The 26,288-nt window shown below is 36.5% G+C and overlaps 1 protein-coding gene across 1 annotated transcript in view; it reads right to left on the bottom strand.

Annotated features, from left to right (window-relative positions):
- LOC306843195 (protein c-ets-1-B-like) overlaps window positions 1–2,543 on the bottom strand; it is a 46,613-nt gene extending 44,070 nt beyond the window's left edge. Inside the window, exon 1 of the mRNA XM_079374514.1 lies at window positions 2,423–2,543. The gene's annotated coding sequence lies outside the window, so the exon portion shown is untranslated. The remainder of the gene's footprint in view (window positions 1–2,422) is intronic.
- Window positions 2,544–26,288: the final 23,745 nt, after the last annotated feature.

Genomic DNA, 26,288 nt, shown 5'->3' with positions numbered 1-26,288 from the left:
ATCAATAAACTGAATGATTAATTGGTTTATTCAATAGAATACGATTAATTATTATTAAATAGTAGTAAAAATACTAACCTACACTATAAAAAATGTTGGGTTAAATCAGTGTTGGGTAAATTACTTTCAAAAAGTAATTAATTACAGTTACTAATTACTTCATCAATATTGTATTTACATTACTAATTACTCTCTCTGAAAAATAACTTAGTTACTCAATAAGTAACTTAATTATTCAAATTGCTAATTAGGCTACATCTTAAAATCCCTGTAAACCTTACATTTATGCATTTAGCAGACACTTTTATCCAAAGCGACTTACATTGCATTCAAGTTACAGTTTTTACATTTTATCAGCTCTTGCTTTCCCTGGGAATCGAACCCATGACCTTAGCGTTGTTAGCGCCATGCTCTACTATTTGAGCTACAGGAAAGCCCTTAATAGAAGATGTCCAGCTTAATAGAATAACCTTAATAGAAATTAAACTCTTTATTCTTTCAATTTGAGTGAAACATAGAATAGTTTAGCCTTTTAGCTTTAAAACAACTGTAATACTTAAACATTTGTATAAAAATGTAACCTTCTTTGGTTTACAAATACACTTAAAAGTTAAACAATACATTTCAGTTTGGCAAGATGTTCAGGAAAAGCCCAACTAGTAAAATCCGTACAGGTTTATGTAAAAATAACACGTTAATGTAGGTAAGAATCAATTACAGAAATGATTTTCTCGGCTGAATAAAGTCATGTCAGATCGCGCTGTTCTTATGAGGTAAATTCATCATAGTAGGTCTTCTGTCAAAAGTGATAAAAAATTAGATTGATCTTGTCTTTTTGTGTGTGTGCGTCTAAGTGAGGGCGTTTGCGTGCAGGTGACTTCATATAATGAGCTCAGATATGGGTAAGACTGTAGTCTACCAGTTTCATACGGATTAGGCCTACATAATCAGATAATATTCATTTTCGATTTGAATTCGTTCATTTAAAAGTAGACACTTCAGGTTTTCAGATACAGGAAAGACTGTACCTCGCTTTAGTTTCATATGGATTACATAATCAGAAATATTAGTTTTTGATTTGAATTCATTAAAAGTAAAATTCAAGCTTTTTAGATTCAATTGATTTTAGTCTTATATGTATCTGAGTATGTAAGGTTTCTCTGTGAATCAGGGCAATCTGAAAGTGAACGAGCCGGCGTGAGGAGGGTTAAAGCCACTGAATTCAATTTTATCTTTAGACGGTAAATTTACATTTCAAATTCAATATTGATTTTAGAACTGTTGAAATTATTTACTGTATGTAATGCAAGTACTTTATAAGTAACTGTAATTAAATTACCTAAAAATGAACAGTAATCCCTTACTTTACTTTTTCAGTGGATAAGTAATTTCATACAGTTACTCAGTAACGTGTTACACCCAACACTGGGTTAAATACAAGTATGGACAAACCCAGCGATTGCGTTGTATTTAACCCAGCATTTTTTAGAATGTAAGAATATTACACTGATCAAATACAGAGCAATAAAGTTCAGAAACAGACCAGAGTTTGGCGTCTGTTTCTTACTCCTCCTTTTCTACCCTCCCCTCTCATTCTGTCAGTGTCTCCTTACTGCCATCCCTTTATCATTGTTTACTAGAGCGGGCATTAGAGAGAGAGCCGGAGCCCAGCTGTGAGGATTCTGTTTCTGGAGCGACTTCATGATGAGCACATGGACAAGCTGGCCAACAACTGAGGATTCACCTAAAACAGCAGCATGCGTGTGTGTGTGTGTGTGTGTGTGTGTGTGTGTGTGTGTGAGAGAGAGAGAGAGAGAGAGAGTGAACATCTTGAAGTGCTTAGAGTCTGGCAACTGATGTTCCTCCGAGTCAAAGGTTGAGGTGACTGTCACAGATGGATCTTCCAGAGGTTATCACAACACTCTCATTCAACACAATGAACATCACTATTCAGCAATAACACAATTTAACTGATTAAATAATAATAATTAATCTGCTTTCTGTTTGCTATATTTGTTTTTGTATATCAATTTGACGTTATATTAAATTTTACGTTATAATGACATTTTAACCATACAGGCAACAATGCAGAATGTAAAACTGAAAACATCTTAAACGGTTTTTTTTTTCTTTCCTCATACAGTTAAAAAATATATATATATATATATATATATATATATATATATATATATGGATTTAAAAGTCATATTTGAAGCTATAAAGTTGCAAAACATTGCAAAATCAGCTCGTCGTAAAAAGATGGATCGTTCCCCGTCAGTATGATCATGTTCTGTTGAATAACTGCGCGATTCTTCCCGGTCCAGAGTGAGTTCAGAGCGCAGCTCCGGCGCGGACGGTCCTGAACACGAGCGCGAACTACTACAGCTAATCGATCGAGGATAGAAACAAACTTTGTTCTTACCGTGATTTGCTGGAGTCGCTGAAGGCTGTTGGCGGTGGGCTGGCTGTCAGCTGGTGTTTGTACCTGGCTCGTCTTTGGAGAGGAAGGATAAAGCGCACTTGCTGGAGTCCCACCCTCCCCAATCACTGCGCTCCTCCAAAACCAGTCCGCGCGCTCTCCACATCTGACAAGTGTCCAGCCATCCAGACCTACGGGAACAGCGGCTTTATATGGGGAGACTTTCTTTTCTGTTCTTCTTTGAATCAAATTCTGGTTTAAATATGTCAGACAACTCAGATTCAGATAAGAAATTGCATTAATGAACCTTTAAATCGATGTTTGAATCAGTTACAAAAAAAGATGATGATAATGTGTGTGTTAAGGCTAGTTTATATTTATTTATTTACCGTTTGTTTGTTTTGCAATATTTTACTAAACATGCTAAGTTTCTAAATGTAATCGTTATGTTGGCTTCACGTTTAGATTTAATTAAACTAAAAATGTCAACTAATATTTTTAATAATAATAATAATAATATATTTTTAAACTACTTAAAAACCCATTTTTAGACTTAAATTTTAAGCACACATTTAGATTTAATGACACAAAATGTTGAGTAAAGCTCCTAATAATTTGTATAATAATAATAATAATAATAATAATAATGATTAATATTTTCTTTTTAAATTTCTTCAAACATGTCAAGTTCATTAATGCAATCTTTATATTTATGTTGGCCTCAAACATTTTTTTAAACACTTTTATACCATTACCCCCCCCCCCCCCCCCCCCCACACACACACACACACGCACTAAAACACAAAGCTACTCATTTTTAAAATTATAATAATAGTAATGACAATAATTTGTAGTATAGCATAAGTAAATAAAATAATTAGAAAAAAAAATCTTTTAACTTTTTTATTCATTTATTTGACAAATAAAAATGAATATTCAATGTTATAAAATGGTCAGTTTTCCTGATATGAGACTTTTTGACAGCTTTAGGCACATTTTACACATTTTGTTTTTACGCACATGATGTGAGCTACCGGTACTGTTTATATCAGTTATTCACACTAGCTCTTCCTGGACATGACCGCGTAACAATGAAGAGGAAGCGGAGCGAATGAGTTTTCCCAGTTCCTCCGTCAGTGTCCAGCAGCCTGCGCTGATTCGGTCAGGCCCTGGAGGAACATGTCCATATACAGAGGAAGAGGAAGAGCGCAGCCGATGGGGGTCACAATGAGTGGATTTCCTCTGGTCACGTCTGTCCAGCAGGTTGCTGGGCCGTGGAGAGGAGGAGAGCATCAGGGAGAGGTTTAGGGAGAGGTTTTTGTTTGGAAATACTGTCCAAGGTCCCTCTTAATGCTGCTGGTGGGAGGTAGGCAGTTTTGGGGCGGAGCGATGATGTGCTGCTGAGTTAGGATGAGTTTTGGATAGAAAGGAGAGCAGAAAAGAGGCTATTTATCATCCGAGGTTCCTAAATACAGCTGCGTCGCTTTGAGCAGATGAACACAAAATGACGAGGCCTGGGTGGCCATGACCTGTGTTTGTATATTCATGTGTGTATTTGAGATAGACTCCACCTGTGTGTGACAGAATATAGTGCAAGAGAAAGCCTGGATTGTCCTCTTTATGATCTGATCTGGCCTTGTTTGAGAAAACAACATACATACTCAGAAGGGGCAGTTGTGTAATCACATCTCTCTGTTTATTATGTGCTTGAATACCACTGTTGTTTTGAGACACTATTATAGTTTTTAATATTTTACTTTTATATTTTCTGTTTTAATTCCAGTTTTTGTTTTAGGTTTATATATATGGGTCATTGACGTATAAGGATTTTCGAATTTTAAATACAAAAAATATTGTGTACACAAATTCATATTCAAATTTAAAATTAAGTTAATTTAGTGTTTTTTTCATCTAGATGAATTGGCCGTAGCCTTAAACATGGCATGTGGTGCGACCATGATTTATATTAAATTTAAATAATTTCCTTAACATGTTCAACATTTTTTAAAAATGTTCTCAGTAATCAAAGTGTTTAGAAACAAAGTATTTGTTTTTAATTTGAGTTTTTGAAAATAATGATCTCTTATTTTTGTTCTATAATTTCAGTCGCCTTCTTAAATGTAGTTAACAGATTTATTTTTCCTGCAAATTGCATAAAACTGATATAAATGTTTTAAAAATACCATTCACTTAAGCATACTGTAGCAGTGATTCATATTTCAACCACCAAAATGAGATATTTTATTTTTTATTTTTAAACAGTTATTGTTATAATTGGTCGCACCACATGATGAGTGGTTGCTCCAAATGACAAAGAGACCTTATATCATTATTATCTTTGAATGGATTTCAACATAAAAGTCCCAAAATGGTAGTTCCTTGATGGTCGCACCATATGATATTTAATAAAATGGAAATCATCGGACAAAGTTTGTTTGTATATTATGATGAAAATATAAATACAAATGATTTTGCAATTTTATACAGTATTACAAAACATTTTGGAAATCATGCCAAATAGTGCAGAAATTGGGGAGAAATATCATTATGAAATATATATTTTTTTTCTCAAATACATGTTGGATACAATTATTGGCACCCCTAGAAATTATTATGAGTAAAATATCTCTGAAGTATATTCCCATTCATATTCACAATTTTGAGTACTCCAGGGTGATTATGAACATGAAATTAATCAGCCATGGCTTCCTGTTTCACAGAAATATAAATAGGAGAGAAAACAAAGCCCAAATTCCCTTAATCATTCATCACAATGAGAAAAAACAAAGAATATATTCCTGATGTGCATCAAAACATAATTGAGCTTCACAAATTAGTGAAGTGGCTTTAAGAAAAGAGCTAGAGCAGTGAAAATTCCCATCTCCACCATCAGGGCAATAATTAAGAATTTCCAATAAAATGTTACAAAACTGCCTGGAAGAGGACGTGTATCTATATCGTCCTAATGCACGGTGAGAAGGAGAGTTTGAGTGGCTAAAGACTCTCCAAGGACCACAGCTGGAGAATTTCAGAAAATAGTTGAGTCTCGGGGTCAGAAAACCTTAAAAAAAACCTGTCAAACATCCCCTATATCAGCCAATGTTGTTCGGGAGGGTTTCAAGAAAAATGTTCCTAGCTCATCCAAAAACAAACTACAGCATATTCAGTTATCAGACACGACTGGAACTTCAAATGGGACTGGCTTCTATGGTCCGGTGAAACTAAAAAATGAGCTTCTTAACAGCAAACACTCAAGATGGGTTTGGTGAACACAGGGATAAAAAGTACCCCATGTGTACAATGAAATATACTGCTGTGTTTTTGATGTTGTGGGCCTATATTTCTGCTGGAGGTCCTGGACATCTTGTTTAGACACATGGCATCATGGATTCTGTCAAATACCAACAGATAAAAAATCAATAAGTGACTGACTCTGTTAGAAATATTATAATGGGCCATGTTTGGATCTCCCAACCGTTCAATAATCCAAACACAAACCTCAAAAACACCACAAAAATGGGTCACTGAGCACAAAACCAAGCTTCTGCTGGCCATTCCAGTCCTCTGACCTGAACCCTGTAGAAAATGAGTGAGGTGAACTGAAGAGAAGAAGCACCGTCATGGAGCTGTGAATCTAAAGGATCTGGAGAGATTCTGGATGAAGGAATGGTCTCTGATCTCTTGGCAGGTGTTCTCTAACCTCATCAGGCATTATAGGAGAACATTTAGAGCTGCTGAACTGGCAAATGGAGGTTTCAAAAAGTACTAAATAAAAGGGTGCCGTTAATTGTGGCCAATGTGTATTAGAGAAAAAAACATTTATTTCAAAATTATTTTTCCCCCCATTTTAAATTATTATTATCCAATGAAAGGTTAGATTTTTGTGAATTTTTTTTAAATAAAATATCAAAAGGATTAACAATGCAGATTAATTTTCACAGCCTTCTTTGATCATATTTACCAAGGGTGCCAATATTTTTGGCCATGACTGTATGTATATATATACACACATATATACATTTTCAATTTTAGTTATTTTACTCATCAAACTAAATGAAAACGAGAAATTCGTAAATGTTTCCTTGGCAACCATCTGAAATAAAATATATTTTTAAAATACTTTATTCTAATGTTTTTTTCAAGATTATAAAAAAAAAAAAAAAGATTATTGGAGTATGTTTTACAAGAAAATAGTATTTTTGTCTTTTTACTTGAAGATGTATCATTTACTTCAATGTGTTACTTGCCCTTTCTTTGTTAATAATTGTGAAATTTACTAGCAATTTTTTAATGAAAGATAATTTATTTATTTTTTATTTTTTTCAGTAATAACCCTGGTGAATACAAAGCATTATGTGTAAGAAATTATTTTCCAGATGATTACGTCCCTATTTTCTCCCATCAAACTCAAACTGCCCACTCAAAGCGCTTAGTTTTTATCAGCGGGCCAGTCGCATCTCGTCTGAAACACCTTGCCAGTGAGTGATAAGCCCTCTGCGGCTGCCCCGCTCTCATTTGTTTGAATTAGAAAGTGCGTGGTCAAAGATCTTCAATGCGGGTCCTTGAAAGTAAATCTGGAGGTGCTTTCAAGTCCAAGGTGAGAAGCGTGAAGAAGTGGCATGTCAACCTGCACTGTCTCGGATGGGAATCTCTCTGAAGCTGGGAAATTCAATCCCAGAGGGCTTCGGAAGGGCCAACACGTCAGGGGCAAAAGGGGAGCTGCGTGACTTATGGCCATGTGCTGAGAGAAACGGGAGAAAAAAAGAGATAGGTGGGGTAAGACGCACCCCTTCTGATGAGCCAAATTGAATAAAAGGCAGTGAATGTGATCCAGATCTTCCCCGTGTGCCCACAATGCTGTTTCAATTAGCATGATGACGGCTTCAAAGAAGAGGCCTTGAAGCTCTTCTGCTCCACATGATCTCCTCTCATCACCTCCTGCATGCCTCGCACCTCCCTTATCACTCCAACACCTCTCGCTCGCCCTGTGAAACATTCCACTTCTCTCCTTCCCCTCTTACTCAGATATCTTGGGGATTATTTTGTTTTAATTTATTATAGTTTATAATTCATTGTAGTTTTAAACCTTTATTTATTATTTTAGTACATCAGGTTTAAATAAAAAAAAATATTATTATTTGGTAGTTATACATAAATTTAAACTCTTAATTTTATATTTCAATTCAATTCAAGTTTATTTGTATAGCGCTTTTCATGATATAAATCTTTGCAAGGCAGCTTTAAAGGAAATCAAGCTTCTACAATATATTTAGTAGTAGTTTATCAGTGGTGACTATGTCAAGTTGATGTACATATGGCAGAAATGTAAAAATCAGTTAATGACGTAATCAAACAGATGATGAACACTATTAACTCAGGTGTTCTCAGGTGTTTGTCATCTCAGATCGTTTAAGGGTTGGATCAAAATAGAGACATAATTAGCGTAGCTGCTGTTCCATCCAATCAAAAATGATTTTGTTCAACCCAAGCTAAAGAATAATAATGTTCAACAGATATAACTGCAGTACAAGATTATAAGATGCATTATGTGAATGCTTGGCTAAAGAGATGTGTCTTTAATCTAGATTTAAACAGAGAGAGTGTGTCTGAACCCCGAACGTTATCAGGAAGGCTATTCCAGAGTTTGGGAGCCAAATGTGAAAAAGCTCTACCTCCTTTAGTGGACTTTGCTATCCTAGGTACTACCAAAAGTCCAGAGTTTTGCAACTTTAGTGAGCGGGTTGGATTGTAGCGTGGTAGAAGACTAATTAGGTACGCAGGAGTTAAACAATTAAAGACCATATAAGCAAGTAATAATATTTTGTAACTGATCCGGAACTTAATAGGTAGCCAGTGCAGAAACTGTAAAATTGGGGTAATATGATCATATTTTCTTGACCTGGTAAGAACTCTAGCCGCTGCATTTTGGACTATCTGTAGCTTGTTTATTGAAGATGCAGGACAACCAGCTAGCAGTGCATTACAATAGTCCAGTCTAGAGGTCATGAATGCATGAACTAGCTTTTCTGCATCAGAAACAGGTAGCATGTTTCGAAGCTTGGCAATGATTCTAAGATGGAAGAATGCTGTTTTTGTAACATGGGAAATATGATTTTCAAAGGACAAGTTGCTGTCTAATATAACACCCAGATTTTTGACTGTACACTGTAAAAAATCCAACTTTCGAAAAGTTCTACTAACCAATGTAAAAAAGTAGCCTGAACAAAGAAATTTTAGTAGAAGTCAGTTTAATTTTTTTGTGTGAACTGAACAAAAATACTCTAAGCATGTCGCTAACAAAAGTTGTTTTGTTTACCTTACTTAGATACTCAAGTATTTGTTGTAAGTATTTACAACATATCCAAATGTTCTCCCAACTTTTCAAATTGAGTCATCTGAACAAACAATTTTACATTGAACAACATTGCACAGGTTCCCAGCATGCATTGCAGCTTGAAAACATTTTATGTTAATTATTACTAAAATATTATCATTGTTTTACATTTTACTGGCTTAATTTATGCTCCTGCTATTGTTGTTACTGTCAGTTAGCTGTCATGTGGATTAGAGTTCATATTTTACTGATTTAAAATTTGTTGATCCTCACCATGGTTGAGAATCGTGTGCTGAGGTAGTGTATATGTGCATCTCATTGCATCTTGTTTAGTATATATGTCTATTAACATAAATATTTGCCTTTAGTATTAAGAGACAAATGCTACTCTTATGTAGAAGGCTTTGAAAAAAAACAAACATATATTTAAAAGAAAGAGAATTGTTAAAAAAGATTTGCATTGCTAAATGCCAAAACATCTTTAGTTGCTCTAACAGATCTTCTAACACTCAGTAAACTGACTTTTATTCATTAGATGAACTAAAGTTTTTAAGTTGTCGGTTGCTTGTTGAGTTAACTTAAAAAGTTGAATGTGATAGGTTGCGTTATTTTTGTGAGTTAGGTCAACTTTTTTTTTTTACAGTGTAGAGGACGTAACTGTACATCCGTCTAGTTGCAAATTGTAATCCAAGAGATTCTGTGTAATGTTTTTTGGTCCAATAAGTAATATCTCTGTCTTATCCGAATTTAATAGGAGAAAATTAGGAGAAAATTATTTGTCATCTAATTTTTTACATTTTTAACACACTCTGTTAGTTTAGATAATTTAGAAGTTTCATCTGGTCTTGTTGAGATATGTAGTTGAGTATCATCAGCATAACAATGAAAACTAATCCCGTATTTTGTAATAATATTACCAAGGGGCAACATGTATATTGAAAATAGCAGAGGACCTAGGACAGATCCTTGTGGTACTCCATACTTTACTGGATTTAATTGAGATGACTCCCCGTTTAAATAAACTAAGCGGTAGCGAAGTAAAGCCTGCCCTTGAATACCCATATAGTTTTGTAATCGATCTATGAGTATGTCATGGTCTATAGTGTCATGATTTTTAACATTTATTTCAAGTAACATTTATTTCAAGTAACAAAGTTTATTCATTCATTCATTCATTCATTCAGTTTATTTATTTATTTATTTTATTATTTTATTTTTTTTGGCAGAATTAAATTTTTTTTCTTTCTATGAAACAAAAGTTTTAAAACTAGGAAAATTCTGCTTTTCAAAAACTTTACAATCGATTAGGTGTTAGGTCTTTTTATAACCCAGTCTTTATCACCATGCTAAACATTTTGATTTGTTTTCATAAAATATAATAAAATATAAAATAAAATAATGAATACAAAAACTGATAGCAAAACTCATCTCTGCTGCCAGAGACCATTTGAGGATTAGAAATGCAATGGATATTTATTTATAACCTAATTTATATTTGATCAGATATTATTATTATTATTATTATTAAAATATTTTCAAATTATTTATATTTTATCATCCAGTCACATTATTTTTTAATTCTAAGTTAACAGATTATTCTCTATAAGCAAAAGTGTTTTTTATATATATTTTTAGATAATAATAATAATAATGTTTTAAAAACAGGTACATTTATTTTTATTTTTAATCATGAACTTTAATTCATTTTTTAATTGGTTTCTTTGAATGACATTCTTTTTTTGTGCTAAGTTATTTGCAATTTGTTATTTTGCATTTTTTCTTGCAATTGTGATTTCTTGTCTCACAATTCTATGTTGAGAAAATTGTAAAAACAAAAAACAAAAAAAGTCAGAATTGTCAGATAATGTTGCAGTTAACTTCTTATTTTTAAACTTTTTACCTTATTTATTTATTTACTTACCTGATGATAGATAGATGATAGATAGATAGATAGATAGATAGATAGATAGATAGATAGATAGATAGATAGATAGATAGATAGATAGATAGATAGATAGATAGATAGATAGATAGATAGATAGATAGATAGTTTTTTCCCTCTTTCTCATCCCTTTATAATTTTTTCCTATCCATTGTTGCCGCTCTCATGCTCTCTCTCTCTGTACATCCCTTGCTCTTTTTCTCTGTCTCTCTCATGGTCTGGTCATGCTATACATTAAACAGAGCACTTTTCCCTCGCAAGCAGCTCTAAATGTTCATCGCTCACTCCGTCTGACTGCTTTACTGCTCGTGTCCGTCCTGCTGTCGTCACACTGGATCACACCTCACACTAAACTGTGGGATAATTAGCTTTCGAAGTGTTAAGCCAAAAGAATACGGCGACCTTGAAGTGAGGCTGCCAGACCTTTTATTAGTCATCAAATTAAATAATAAATCAGAACATCAAAGCTTTATCATCTCGCAGAGTCTATCTATCCATCCTGACTAGTTTTGCTAGGATACCGCAGTACATAATGAGTTTAATGAGCTTTTATTAGAATCATCCCAAATGCTGCAGGTTCTTCTAACTTTTCGAGGGGGGAAAGAGCGAGAGATTGTGTGAGAGAAAGTCCTCCCACTCATCTCTCGCAGGAGATCTCTGCTCACTTTGATTCACTGCCCGGCTCTTTCCCAAAAGAAACTGCCCCACAGATGTTGCTCCAGCGACTACAAAGAAGGAGGTCTTTATGAAGACCGAGTCTATTTTAGGCTGTAGCGTTTCCGAGAGGTACGGGGCTGATCTCTTTTCTGCTGAAGCCTTGTTTTTATTCCTTCCTGAGATATTTTTAGATAAAAGCTGTGGAAATGATGACAAAAGAGAGCGTATAATGCTTCATGACAGTATCGACTCTTGATCACCCAAAGAGTTTAGAGCGCTAAACAAAAGAGCTGGCAATCATGAGAATGAAAAGAAATGTACAGTAAAGACATCACATTTGGTCCAAATCTGGGCCTGACGAGGAGGTTCTTAAAGTTGGGAGACTTTTGAGAAGCTGCGTTCTTAGCACACAGCATTAGCTCTTGATATTATCTTTAATTAAGTCCCCAAACCCTTTTAGGAGGTGTGCAAACAGCCTCTAAATAGGCCTTCTAAGCCATACAAACATGCCTTGAAAAATGTGTAGCTTTCTCCAGATGTTTCAAGTTTCTTGAAGGTTCTAGGGCTTCTGCCCTTCCATGAGGCTTCGCAATGGGCCTAACTAACCTCTGCCGCACTCCCTGGTCGGGACACATGTGCCGGAACTCATTCTGAGGAGCTTTGTTTGTCCGAGGCGACCTGGGTGTTTGGGAGCAGGGAGTGTCGCTCGGCCGCTGTTGACCACAATCGGATACAGTGTTGCTCCGTAGAGGTGTGAACCTTGGCCAACAGTGAGAAAAGGTCAAAGTGACTCAACCCTTATTGAGTTGAGGACCCTGCATGGACTGTGTACAGTGTTAAGGAGACACGTGTTGCTGTATTAAACATACACTTTCTCTTATAGAGAGAGGATTTTCTAATAAATCATCTGTTTGAGTGAAATATGTAATCACTTAATTTATGATAGTTTTAAACCATTAATGTTTGTATTTTAATTGATTTATTCATTCATTAATTCATTCATTTACAAATGAATGAATATATATATATATATATATATATATATATATATATATACACATACAAAAAATATATGTACAGTTTAAATAAACATTATACTGTATGTGTGTGTGCATACATACACACACACACACACACATACATATATATATATATATATATATATATATATATTTTTTTTTTTTTTTTTTTTTTTTCATGGTGGGAAAAGGCTTATTCTATAAATTAAAAAGTAAATTGTTTGCAACTTGTTAGTTTGCAATTCCTACTTTTTCTGTCCTGAAATTATGATTTCATCTCACAATTCAGACTTCCTCTCAGAAGTTTTATATCTCGCAATTCTATGTCCTTATGTCACAATTATGAGTTTATTTCTTGCATGAAAAAAAAGTCAGAATTGTGAGCTAAAATGTTGGTTACCTTTTTATTTGTACTATGTTTACCTTATTTATCATTCATTTATTACTTACTTTTTATTATCCATAATAGACGGACGGACGGACGGACGGACAGACAGACAGACAGACAGATAGATAGATAGATAGATAGATTCTCTATTGCACTGGGTTTTCAACTATTACATTGTACGGGTGTTTCATCTCAGAGTGTCTCTTTATGGAGATGGATGACAGCAGAGTTTAATGTGTGCCAGTGGAGCAGATTATCTGTTGGAAAGGAAGAAAAGAAGATTAAAAATGAGGGCAATCCAGCGATGAAGCAACAATTAATTTTCAGTCTTGATAAGATACTGGGACCGGGCCAATACAAACAAGCCTCAACGCATCCAACAGCACAGAACTACTCTTCATTAGTGGTGCAAAATCTGACATTTAAAACACACACACACACACACACACACACACACACACACACACATACACACACTCACACACAAACATACCTCAATTTGTGGTTTACGGGGACTCTCCATAGGCGTAATGGTTTTTATACTGTACAAACTGTATTTTCTATCACCCTACACCTAAACTTAGCCCTCACAAGAGACTACTGGCAATTTCTGAATTTCATAAAACTCAGTTTTGTATGTTTTTTAAGCCTTTTGTTTTACGGGGACACAGGAACTGTCCTCATAAACCATGTTTATGTTGTAGTACCCATGTCATTATGAACATTTGTGTCCTCGTAAACCATATATACCAGTACACACACACACACACACACATAGACATAATTAGGAGGGAAGAACTGTTTGGATCATATTTTTCCTCAGTTACTCCTCTTTTCGCAAGAGGAGGTGCCAAATACAGATTCATATTAGTCCATATCTGTGTGTTTGTGTGGCCTTTGAGAGAAATGTCCTCAAAACAGCCTGTTTTGTGTGTGTACTGATGGGCTATGGTAAGAGTTGAGTGACTCCAGCTGTCATGCTCTCTGTTTATAGCACAGCTTTCATGGCAAATTAGGAAGTCACCAAAAGGATTAAAGACAAACTGTTCCAAAACTTTACATTCAGTTAAGTTTTCTTATTTACTCGGTTTTTTAACCAATAACAAATTTTTGCTTCACATCAAATTTAATAAACAGTCCATTTCATAAGATCAGAGCTGGCATAAGATATAAGTAGATTTTAGCATTTTTTTGTAAGAAACTTACCATAACTATGAGATTCTGACGTCCTCATAGAACTCATTACAACTTGGAAACTTGGAATTTTCTAAGAACTCCAACTCTCATTTCCTAATTACAGGAATTCCGACATAACGCTAATGCTCCATTAGTTCCGGTCCTCAAATCTGATTGGTTAAGCAGCGTTCCAAGCAGCACTTGACTTTTCACTGGTTATATCACTCCGCCTGCCTGTGTTTGTTCCAGACAGACTGGTACGCACATTTGAATAAAGAAAACAATAACGACGCAGTATGATCGTTCCAAGCTGAATTTTTGATAAAAAATCCTTTAAATTTCAGTTCCAAATGACAGTTATTAGAGCCTTAGGCTGATGATACACGGGGCAGCTTTTTGAGCAATTTTTCCAAGCAACTTTTTTTGAGCAATGTTGTTTGGGCACTTTCCATTAAGAATAGGTAGCAAATTTCTATTTGGGTACTTAGATCGGTCGTGGGTCCTGTGTCTCGCCTGGTTGCCCATTGACAGCAACATTGCCCAAAGTTGCCCAGCGTAACGGGACGAACAAGACGTGAGATTTGCGGATCCATGTGCAAAGCTTTATTTATAAACATAGTCAATACACAGGGAAACAGATATGGCATGGGCAAGACACAAGAGAGATCCTAGGGCAAGCACGGGTCGACGATCGGCGAACAATATCCAATAGGGCAAGGCAGAGAGATAATCCAGGTACACAAGCAATAATCAAAACGAGGTACAAACAGAGTCCGAACGGTAAAGCAAAGGGTTAATCCAGGAAAGGCGGGCTGATATAAAAAAAAAAAGGAAAACACGCAAGGCAAGGCTATGATAACTGAGGGCTCCGTAGAGCAGCTTTCGCTATGATACGCTAAACAATACTCTGCAATCACAGAGAGAAAGTCCAAGGCTTATAAGGACTGTGTGATTGGATGATAGTGATTGTGAGATAGTTCTCAGCTCTGAGCGTGATTAGTGTATTCAGCTGTGTGTGTGTCGTCCGTGCAATGGATGATGGGAAATGCAGTCCAGTGTGCTGTGTGGTGTGAGAGTCAATATGATGGAGAGGCGACCTCTGGTGGCTATCGGGCAGAAGGACACAGACCGGATTCGTGATACCCAGCATCATTGCTTAAAAAGTTGCCTGTGTATAATGAGCCTTACACTTTTCAGCCCTCTAGAACTCTTTTAGAAGGAAAAGTCTTAGAAATAAAAAAAATATTTGATCCCCTGCTGATTTTGTACGTTTGCCCACTGACAAAGAAATTATCAGTCTATAATTTTAATGGAAGGTTTATTTGAACAGTGAGAGACAGAATAACAACAAAAAAATAAAAAATCCAGAAAAACGCATTCAAATACTTATTTCACTCATTAAAATGCAAATCAATTCATGACTGATTTGCATTTTAATGAGTGAAATAAGTATTTGAACCCTTCGCAAAACATGACTTAGTACTTGGTGGCAAAACCCTTGTTGGCAATCACCGAGGTCAGACGTTTCTTGTAGTTGGCCACCAGGCTTGCACACATCTCAGGAGGGATTTTGGCCGTTTCTCAATACCAAGTTCGCAGAGTCTGGACTTCCGTCCTTTCGAGTTTGGACTTGCCAAGTTCGACTCAGAAGAACGAACTCTCGAGGACGGGAGGACGAACTGAATTCTGGGTTATGGCCCGTATCAAGTCCGCACAAGTCACCTCTCGATGCATCCTCGGTAAAAGGGGCGGATCAAGAACACATCCGGGGATTTGAACTGGACTTGGCTAGATGTGAACTTTGAATTGGAACAGTACTTGGGCAGCGACTGATGACGTTTCACAAGTCCACAAGAACACAAGTACAGACAAGTACGCATATTGAGAAACGGCCTTTGTCCCACTTCTCTTTGCAGATCCTCTTCAAGTCATTAAGGTTTCGAGGCTGATGTTTGGCAACTCGAACCTTCAGCTCCTTCATGTGCTTCTTCTTGAGCCACACCTTTGTTGCTGTGTGTTTTGGGTCATTGTCATGCTGGCATACCCATCCACGACCCATTTTCAATGCCCTGGCCCTGACGGTACATAGCCCTGTCCATCATCCCTTTGATGCTGTGCAGTTGTCCTGTCCCCTTAGCAGAAAAACACCCCCAAAGCATAATGTTTCCACCTCCATGTTTGAAGGTGGGGATGGTGTTCTTGGGGTCATAGGCAGCATTCCTCCTCCTCCAAACACGACGAGTTGAGTTGATGCCAAATAGCTCGATTTTGGTCTCATCTGGCCACAACACTTTCACCCAGTTCTCCTCTGAATCACTGGCAAACTTCAGACGGGCTGTACATGTGCTTTCTTGAGCAGGGGGACCTTGCGGGCGCTGCAGGATTTCAGTCCTTCACGGCATAGTGTGTTACCAATTGTTTTCTTGGTGACTACGGTCCCAGCTGCCTTGAGATCATTGGCAAGATCCTCCCATGTAGTTCTGGACTGATTCCTCACCGTTCTCATGATCATTGAAACTCAACGAGGTGAGATCTTGCATGGAGCCCCATCCAAGGGAGATTGACAGGTATTTTTTATTTATTTACGAATAATCGCTCCAGCTGTTGTCACCTTCTCACCAAGCTGCTTGGCGATGGTCTTGTAGCCCATTCCAGCCTTATGTAGGTCTACGATCTTGTCCCTGACATCTTTGGACAGCTCTTTGGTCTTGGCCATGGTGGAGAGTTTGGAATCTAATTGATTGATTGTTTTTTAAACAGGTAACAAACTGAGATTAGGAGCATTCCCTTTAAGAAAGTGCTCCTAATCTCAGCTCCTTACCTGTATAAAAGACACCTGGGAGCCAGAGATCTTGCTGATTGATAGGGGATCAAATACTTATTTCACTCATTAAAATGCAAATCAGTTTATAACTTTTTTGAAGTGAGTTTTTCTGTATTTTTTGGTTTTTATTCTGTCTCTCGCTGTTAAAATAAACCTACCATTAAAATTATAGACCATTTATAGATCATTTCTTTGTCAGTGAGCAAACATACAAAATCAGCAGAGGATCCATTTTTTTTTCCACTGTAGGAATGATCACTCAGGAGAAGAAGGTTCAACACTCTTCAGCAATACAAAAACATTGAAGCACAATTGTTAGTTTATCTAAAGTCATTTTTACTTATTAGTATGGTTGAACTGGATCATCTAAGGTCAGCAGTAAAGACATTGGTTAATAAAATGGGATTAGATACATTTGTGTTGTTTTACATCTTTAATTACTGCAGGTTTGCGTTATATTCTGAGTTTGCATTTCACTGTTTTAATTCATTTTGATGAATACTAAATCTGTTTTTTGCGAGTGGGATGAATTAATACACATTCACATTTAGTCTAGAACTACAGTAACAGCATGCACTGTCAGTCAATAAATGGGAAAAAAGTAACTCAGATATTTTCTTGTAAATTAAAAAGTAATCCGTTACTTTACTAGTTACTTGAACAAAGTAATATTCTTACGTATCTCGTGTTACTTCTAATGCGTTACCCCAAACATTGATGATCACCATGAATGGACTAAACCCCTATACTTTGTATATTAATGGTAGAGATTTTTGTGACTCTTCTGCAGGTTGCAGTAGGTGGCGATAAATGGCTTGCCTTTCTGAGTGAGCCCTTGACTCACTCATTCAAATGATTCATTAAAAACTTTTATTCATTTAGGAACGAAACAAGTGATTTATTTAACCGTTTTGTTCAAAAAGACGGAATCATTCACGAACAAAACACTATTGTTGCTGCTGCATATTTGTTTGGAACTATCGCTGGCGAGGCGAAAACAAAGTAACTGCAGTGTTGCCAATAAAATGAAAGTTACTCAACGTTAACATTCTATTTATTGAATGGTTGTATAAAAAATAATCACAAATTGTTTTGCCTTTTCAAAAACGACCCATGCTGTCGTTGCTTTAGTTTCATGTTTGCGAATTTAGTGACGGAGGCTTGGACAGATATTTTGAAGGTAATTCCACATATAACATTGTCCCACGAGTGTGATATTGATTTTACACCATATTTAACCTGACTCCTTTTATTTGTTTTCATACTTGTTAACTGAAGTGATACATTACCCTTGCAAAACTGTAATGACTGTATATCAGCATATTGAGTTATATAGCCTTTCTGAATAACAATCTTAGGCCTAAAGCTGGTTCCAAATCTGTGATGTGCAGGGTCCACTTATACATCCGTCAAGGCAGTTCCCACAATGCCTTTCGGGTGTTCAAGCTCACGTAAGGCTGTATCAGAGTGTCATAACCTGCAGACCATCTTGAGGCTATATTTGCTTTTTTCCGGATGAAATTGATGGCTGACTGCAGGGAGCTGACTGGGTGCATCTGAAGGGGGTTTAGATTACAGCCACATAAATAATCAGCCCACGTTCCCATCAAACTGCACTCTGAAATGGAAGAACTCCCAGATTCTCACAACACACACACACACTCTAATGCTAGCATGCGTATTATGTACAGCCAACGAGACAATAGCTTGACCACACACACATAAACTACACTACCCCTACCACAAAACAGCAGGACTATTTTTAGACACAGTTTAAGGATGTAGCGTCTATCCTGTAGTCTGATATTCAATGAGGAAGTGGAGTAAGCTCTCCTTCTCTTTTATTCTCCCTCTCTTTCTCTTTGCTGGTGATTAAAACCCTTCTTTGCTGTTATCAGCAGTCCTGTGAACATAGTTGTTTCCTGTCCTATGCTTAATCTAAGCTCAAATCAGCACCCCCACATTCAAAATAGGCTGGAAAGCCTCTTGTCCCAAAGACTTCTTCACCTCTGCCCACGTTATCTGCCTCTGCCTGCCTGCTTATGCTCATTTATTAAAAATTTCTATGATGGAATTAGATGATAATTGTGGAAGATAGCAGCAGAGGCGTCATGCATACAGTTCTTTTGCAGTTAAATTTGACTGCCAGTGATTACTGTGTATTTTCGTTCAGCTGTGACATTTTAATAATAACTCGCTTTGTGTTCCATGAAAGTCATCAAGCAATACGAGGGTGGGAAGGTGATGAGTCTTCAGTTTAAAGCACGTCACTTTTTCCATAGTAAAATATTCTCAGTTTAATATTAAGCGACCACATGAGTGAACATTTAAAATCAAGGGCAGAAATTTTAGCAGATGAATTTTAGCATCTCGATCTATATTGCGACACAAGTTACTTAAGATGTAAGTGAAAGATAAATGCAGATACAGGTGTTGATGTGAGGGAATGTGTGTCAGTGCGGCTGAGGGGCTGTGAGAACACGTTTGCATGTGATTGTGTGGGTGCAGCGTGCTTGTGTTTGCCTCTAGATGTATTGGTGTGTCTTTTGCTGGTTCTACATGTCTGTGTGTTTGTACTTATGAGCTCCACTCCCTCAATTAGACATGTTGTCAAGTGTGTGAGTCAGAGCTTTTGAAAAACGCCAAGAAACAACTTAACAGTCTCAAAAATGTGTCCTAGTACATTGGCATTTATTATGAGCATTTTATGGTAATCATTGAAAAAAAAAAGTCAGCAACTTTTTTATTTTTATTACTTTATTATTGGATGGTACTACAAAGTGTTCAATTAGAATAATAATAAAAAAATATTAGAACATTTATAAAATTTAAAAAAATAATAATTATCTACAGCAATTTCAATATACAATGGACAAGTGCTATATACATAAAAATAATACAATTCTCTGTGGCAACACTCATTTGTAAATATTACTTAATGCATCAACTAACAATGAACACTCATTTTAAATCTTTTATTAATCTTTGTTAGTGTTAGTTAATAAAAATGTTCATTTTAGTTCACAGTGCATTACAACTTTTGATCCTTAAAAAATGAATTAATAAATGTTGAGATAACATTAAGTTTAATACATTCTGTAGGAGTAATTCATTGTTAGTTCCTGTCAACTAATGTTACCTTTATTTCAGTAAACTAGAGTTATTATGTTTTGTTATATTTAGATTTATATGGTGCGAATTTTGTGCCAATATTCATCAAACAACTCCAGTGTTTTGCAAATAAACAATCTGATTTGCAAAGAAAAACTCGACTTTCAAACAAACACAAAGTTATTTTCAAATACAAAACTCTATTTGAGAGAAAATGCAGAGGTATGGACAAATATATGTATTGTGTGTTACAACTGTGAGACTCATTTGCCTTTTTATGAGGAAACGTTGCTCAATTGCACATGTGAGAAAATCTGCTCGCACGCATTTGTGAGAAAATCTGCCCGCACGCATTTGTGAGAAAATCTGCCCGCACGCATTTGTGAGAAAATCTGCCCATTAAAAGGCAAATGAGTCTCACAGTTGTAACACGCAATACATATATTTGTCCATACCTCTGCATTTTCTCTCAAATAGAGTTTTGTATTTGAAAATCACTTTGCCTTTGTTTGAAAGTCGAGTTTTTCTTTGCAAAGCAGATCGTGTTTATTTGCAAAACACTGGATTTGTTTGATGAATATTGGCACAAAATTCACTCCATAGATTTATTCTAAATTGCAAAGTATACTTTGACAGACACTGATGCTTAGACATATTTTGGCCTCTTCCATAGCTCAACTCTGCCCTCTACCAGTCAGTGGAAATTATTACGTTACTTAATGTCTTCTGAAGACTCTAGCTTTGAGATAGACATGGAAGACAAAGAGAGGCTAATGCTTAACTCTGAACCATAATCCAAACCCAGCGGTTGAATCAGTAAGGGTTAAGCACATGTGCATATGTTTCATAGACAGGCAGCACCATCCATGTAGAAATGTTCATCTAATGTGATGTGTGTGTATGTTTGGCACATAACCACAGAAAATGATCTGTCTCTTTAAGGATGAGGAAGAATGTCGAAGAATGTCAAAGAATTTTGTGGGTTTTGCCAGGGCGTTTAGAGCAGTGCCCCTGCAGTCAATCACACATGCACAGTTTTAGGCCAGCTCCCTTTTAAAGCTGGCTTTCCCAATTCATCCTTTCAGACAGGCGTCCCATGTCATATGTGCATCAAATCATTTACTTTTTAGGTATTTCCCACACTAAATGATCAGCAAACCCCCTCACTCAACTGGCAAACAGATTGTTTGAATGTGGCTAGGTCTGTTTCCCATTTCATACGTTTGTTTGTTGCCCCAGGGAGCAGGAGAGAGGGAGGGGTTCACTTTGTGCCTCCCAAGAAGGCCTAACGGTGCACACAAACACATTAGACTTATAATGTGCCTTGCAAAACAATCTGAAAGTCTTGCAACTAATAAACTATGGACAATTGTCAGCAGTTGAAGTATCCGGATGTGCCATTTCCTGACATTGTTGATAAAAGCATTTTCTGAGAGGCAGTGGGGACAGAATTCCTAATTTAGTCAATTAGTTATATAACTACTAATATTTAAAGAGAGAACAAGTGTGTAAATATGCATTATACACACACACACGTTATATACAATATATATATATATATATATATATATATATATATATATATATATATATATATATATATATATATGTAGAATTGTAGAAAAATACAATAAATTAGTTCTAAAATCATCTTGAAAAATCTTTTTTTAATTTTTCAAAATCTCAAGACATGGATGCTGTTTGAGATGAAGTCCAAAGGTGGTTGATGGTTGTCATTGTGCCCAATTGTACCCAAGATTGCTAGAATATGACGTACAAAAATACATACACCTCACAGATAAACTAAATGTAGCTGACTGCACAATTGTGGCTTTTCATTCTCATTTTCTTGCCCTAATCTTGGCTCAATGAACCCCCTAGTGGTGAAGAACCACCACAGCAAGTTTCAGTGAGACAAGGGATCAATAGTATCCTGCTTTATTGGATCCAGATTTGACCGTCAGAGCCACAGATGAATGAGTTTTGTAGTCTGGTGAGCGGCTCATGTCGAGTTCAGGCTGTCAGACACGTCTGGTGGGGGTTTAGGGGAATGGAGAGGGGCCCTCAAAGCAAATGCCTGAGAAAACGAGCATGGCACGGTAAACCTGAGAGTCCTGTCCCACTTCCCCGGGAACAACACGCTCTCTCACAGGGCCGACCTGTGGACAGAAATGAGAGGTGACAGCGTATTCATTTCAGTTGGTGCTTTTCTTTAAGGGCCTTCTAAAAGCCTGTTGAATGATGAGTGGTCAGAGGATTTATTGAGGGGAGATGATTTTAAATTTTCTTAGACGAGGTTTGCAGTCATATGCCTTGACTTGTTGTTTTCCAACAAGGATTTTTATTTATTTTTCATCCACATGACTTTATTTCTCCTGGCTAGTCTTAAATGTTAAGATTAATGCCCTAGAGTTTCGCTGAGGGTTGGTGAATGAAATGAGAACAAATTAATAATAATTGTGACTTGGTACTAGGTCTGGCTTAAAATGTTGATTTTAGATCAATGCAATCTTTATTTGAATGATGCCTACACAAAGTATGCTTTGGTTTTTATGCAAACACTAAGGTATGCGTACAGTGTGTGTGACGTAATTTACGCTCAAATCACTCGTAAGAAGTATATATAGCCCCTGAAAAAATGAATGATATGCAAATCTTTGAAAAGTACAAAAGACAGTTTTATCACTGATAACTTCTGGAGAGAAATCATGCAGACACTGAACAAGGATGCAACTTTTAGTGCGCATGTGTTCATGCATGCTGTTAAATGGAGTATACTCTGAAAGGCTGTGCATTCAGCTGCATGCAGACGCTGGCGTTTGAGTCAAAACTGCAGTATATTTCGGGCTCCTCACCCAGTTGCATAGTTTAAATCAATTGCTTGACAAAATGATTCACTTTTTCGAAGTGCTTGAAATGCCACCCACTGGTGACATCTACTGGGCAGAGCGGAATAAATGCAATGACAACTCAGCTGAAACATGTGTAAAAGCACCTTATACAAACCAATTGCAAATGTTTACTTAATGTTTAATATATTAAATGCAATTAATAAATCATTTGATACCATTAAACATAGGCTAAAATGTATGCTTAATGTATGCTAGTTTATTAAATTGTAGAGCTTATTTGTATAGCTTGGTTAATCAGGCCAATATGAGACTAATAACTACAACTACAACTCTTGCTCTTATATTATACAAATAAGTCATTAAAATATCTAAATTACTTAGCAAATCAAACCAAAATCTGGTAAAAACCATATAGACACTGGTTCACAGAGACTGTCCCTTGCGGTGAACCACTGAAATTCATGATGCAGGGTTTCGAAAGCATCTATTACAGTCGATTCAATAAGATGCAATAAATTGATCGAAAATAGAAAGATGTAACGACGTCTTTCTTTTGAGATGTTTAGCAATCTGAATGTAAAAACACAGCGCAAGCACAGGTCAAATGACTCTTAAGAGCCCAGTATAGAGGCAGATTTCCAAAAAGAACGAGTCCTGTTTATGAGCCGGTTCTTTGAAAGAGTGGTACAAAAATGTGCATTACCACTTTGAATTGGTCTGAAAAGCGATGCTGTATAATTTACAGCCTTAAAAAGAGAATTTCTTTGGAGCATAACGGACATTATTCAGTAACTAAAATCCTTAAAGTCCCCAGATGACATGTAAGGATGTGATCTACTATGCAATTTAGTTGTCTCACTTCATAGCTGGCAATTATTTATTCGCACTCTGTAGGTCTAACTTATATCTTTCTGTCTGAAAGCCAACCTGGGGTTTGATTAAACCAGATGTATGGCATTACTGAGAGGTCATCTATTGCTTCGTTTGGATGGAGCTAACAGCCGTGATGATTGGTGTCTTATTAGAAGTCCAGCACTTTCACTGGTTAGGCTTTACCTTTATAAACGCTCTCTTATAAACCAACCACAGCGGTTTAATTTCCCTTTTGCAAATTCTAATGACATGCCTGAGTGGTCTGCTGTTTGCATAAAGATACATTTCCAGATCCCGTTTCACCTGTCTGTGAAATTCATATTACAAACCATGAATCTAGAGAGTTCACACTCAGCACATGAAATCCATGCGAGGCTCCATGAATGAGGACAGAAAAAACAGACAGCCTTCTCCAGGTGTTCATAACTATTCTCTATGTAGATTTATGAGGGCTAAGGGAGTAGATATATATGAGATTATGAGACCCGCTATTTTGCAGAGCGTCTTCAATTCTCCTGTGCTGACATTACTGGTGTTTAAGTACGAATGAGCCTGATTGTGCTTCAGTTTAGTAAAGCCCTTGGGTTTATCTTGTTGCGTGTGGGCCTTGACGGGGTTAGCGTGAAATAAGAGTTGCCCTGCCTTCACTGGTGCCGGCATCTCATTTACGCGTCCCCCTTGAGAACATGGAGAGATGTGGAAAATGAGCTATCTTCATCTCTGCTGCTCTCTTGCTCCTCCAGTTAAATAAATAAGACATTACGCTGGAGGACCCAGGCCTTCATTACTACATACTCGATGTAATCAGACACGTCTGTATGTTTCTGCATATTCCTAAATAGACAGATATTAGAGAGGTCCCAGGAGGTGGAGCTGGACCTTTGAGATAAGTCTCTAACGCTAACACCAGTCATGGGGGCTGATCATAGATGGGATGCAGGAATTTGGCTCGTGAGATGCCAGATCTCATGAGAGACAGTTACATTTTTAACTGTTTTATGGAGATTGATACGGTTCAGATCTTCCCGTTCCTTGAGTGCAATTCTGATCCCCTTAACCTTTGGTTGCCTAAACATCATTCAGTCCTGAACCATTCTAAATGTGTATTGAAACACAATAGTGAAACCAAGCGATGCATAAAATATGAAATCATGTGAATGAGATTCTTAAAATATAACAAGAGTTTTGGGTCTAGTTTCACTCTTGTTAGTCAGCTTGAGTTTGTCATTATATTTGTTTCAAAGGGGGGTTTCGCAATGATGCCTTAGAAAAGCCATTTTGGCTTCCTCATAGAACCTTTCAGTGAAAAGTTCTTAAAAATTTTTTTTTTTCTTAGTGTGAATGATATTTTAATAATCTCAAGAAACTCACTATAAAGAAGTTTGTGTTTAATGGAAAGGTTCCATGGATGGCTCTTCATGGAACCTCTAAAAAACTTTTATTTTCAAGTTTTTTTTAATCCTTGAATATCTTTTTTTTATTATTAATATCATTATTATTATTATTATTCCTTCTACACTCGTCTGTCTAGATCTCTTAGTTCACTTATTACTGAACTTGATTACAGCAACTTTAAAGCAACAAGACAATGGAGAGGAAAACAAACAAACAAAACAACCAGTTTCTGAGAACTAACACTAGCACTGTGTATTGTTTCTCACTCCTGTCTAAAGGCATTCGGATGGAAGTGCGTCATCCAGCCAATGATGTGTTCTCAGTCCCAACATCTGTAAAAATTCCAGGATCTCCTCAGGCAGGATACACTGAGAAATAAAAGAAAAATATAATAATATGTAGAGAATAAAACTGTTCTATGTTGGTTAAAGAATATAAGAATTTAGCATTTTACATGTTGTGAATGACATTCAGCCACTGAAAGTAGTGACGGTTGTCTTTAGATGTGTTTCCTGTCTGGGTAAGGTGGCAATTTCCTGCTATTGTTCAAAAGAATTTATGCATGTGATCTTACGGGAACATGGCGTGCTATTCCAAATACTGTTTATGCCAGAGTTTAAATCAGTCAGGTGCATTTAGATTTTTGGGAAAAATAGTTTTACTACTTTTTTTGGTCACATTTATCAATGTAGTTTAGGGATGAGCTCAAACTAAATAGTTTGATAAAAATCCATTAGCAAAGACATGTACGGTAATTATTTTGCAAGATATTGTAACACTTTTTTTATTGCTGCACCCTGCATGTTGCACATTTTCCATTGTGTAATAAATGATTACAATAGCATGAGCACATAGATTACAATAGCTAGCAAATTGCAATCACAAGCAACTCGCATATTAAGCATGTTTGCTGTCCACCCAGTATATGTAAATGTAATTATGAACACTACATTAAGTGTCATCAAGCCTTTTCATCAATTGTTTAAAAACGGTCAGAACTAATTTGAGAACCGCCTTCAGTTGAGATCCATGAGAGTCTTTATCAAGTGTTTGGTTCAGTCATGCATCAGCGGCTCTCCCGACTGTAAACCTGCCGCTGGTTCCGCTGAGTTCTCGGCTGGAGGAAATGGAGTTAGTGAAGTGAACAGGGTCAACCTAACAGGAAAGAGACGCTCAGGGGTGACGCGTGGATGTGACAGGAGCCCACTGAGCGCGTTCATCCTCACAAGACGACGATTCTGGGAGGCATCGCTCAAAAATAAATAACATTAAATTAAAATTAAAATTAAAACTTTTTT

This window comes from Barbus barbus, assembly GCF_936440315.1.
Source record: "Barbus barbus genome assembly, chromosome: 23".
Lineage (NCBI taxonomy): Eukaryota > Metazoa > Chordata > Actinopteri > Cypriniformes > Cyprinidae > Barbus > Barbus barbus.
The sequence above is the reverse complement of the archived record's forward strand: the minus strand, read 5'-3'. Positions and strand labels throughout refer to the sequence as shown.